The sequence below is a fragment of the Cynara cardunculus genome, assembly GCF_001531365.2.
Source record: "Cynara cardunculus var. scolymus isolate 2C chromosome LG 3, CcrdV1, whole genome shotgun sequence".
NCBI classification, from domain to species: Eukaryota; Viridiplantae; Streptophyta; class Magnoliopsida; order Asterales; family Asteraceae; genus Cynara; species Cynara cardunculus.
This window is the reverse complement of record NC_037530.1, coordinates 8,408,680-8,410,126: the sequence shown is the minus strand read 5'-3', so window position 1 is coordinate 8,410,126 and position 1,447 is coordinate 8,408,680.

Here is a 1,447-nt window from a genome sequence, read left to right as displayed (position 1 = left end):
GAACTCCTTTGTGCTGGAATGAAATAGGTGAAAGACAGTTAGCTGGGCCTGAGTTAGTTCAGCAAACTACAGATAAAATTGGGTTAATACGGGAACGAATGAAAGCGGCACAAGATAGACAAAGAAGTTATGCAGATAAACGTCGAAAGCCGATTGAGTTTCGAATAGGTGATAAAGTAATGTTGAAAGTATCACCTTGAAAAGGAATAGTACGTTTTGGTAAGAAAGGAAAGTTAAGTCCAAGATATGTTGGACCATTTCCTATTATTGGGAGAGTTGGAGAAGTGGCTTATAAGTTAGAACTTCCTTTAGAATTAAGTGGAATACATGACACGTTTCATGTGTCAAATTTGAGGAAGTGTCTAATAAGTCCAAATGTGGCAGTACCGTTACCTGAGATTAGGGTAGATGAGAAGTTATGTTTTGAAGAAACGCCTGAGCAGATTACTGATTATAAGGTGAAAAAGTTACGAAATAAAGAGATTGGATTAGTAAAAGTTCAGTGGCGTTATCATAAAGGATCAGATGCCACCTGGGAACCAGAGTCGGAAATGAGGATGAAATATCCCTGCCTTTTTGCTTAAGTGAATTCCGGGACGGAATTCTTTTAAGGAGGGAATAATGTAATAATCTGGTTAATTTTTTTTTTAGATATATATATATATATATATATATATATATATATCATCAACTAATTTATATATATGATGATATGTATATATGTTTTATATGTATGTATATGTTATGTATGTATGTGTGAGAGTTTTAATTTAATTAAAATAAAAGGGGAGGTCGGCTTATATGACCGCCTATCTCCTCTCCTTGTGTTGGTACTTGTATATATAGTTTTGAGGAAGAAATAGGTTCACACACTTGCTATTTTTAGAAAGTTTACTCTCTGAAGAATTGGAGGATTTCACAGGAAGAAGAAGATTTCAAAGGTTTTGATTCTCAACTTCTAAAAGGTGAGTGTATAAAAAGCTTTGGATATGAATTGCTTACATACAGTTTGACAAGCATTTAGAAGTGATTATTATGAGTTTCGTTGCATTTTATAATGATTCATGAGTAAACCGTACAAGTGTTGTTCGAATTGAAATCCGGATAACTAAACTGCTCATGCCTTATCCGGAGTGTCTTCTAAACCGGCCAAGAGGTGACCGGTGTATCATCTAAACCGGCCATGTGGTGATCGGTTTAMTTCTAAACCGCTTGGGTCAAAAGGTTTAAGTCTATAAACCGGCTAAGGAGTGATCGGTATAATCTAAACCGGTCAAAAGGTTAAATGATGTATTGTCCGGTATACTCTAAACCGGACAAAGGGTGAACGGTGTATCGTCCGGTTTACTCTAAACCGGACAACATTATAATCGAAGTATTGACCGGACTTGTAATCCGGACAAGGGAGTTGGTTTATTTTCAAGGTGTTTTGACCGGACTTCTAAAC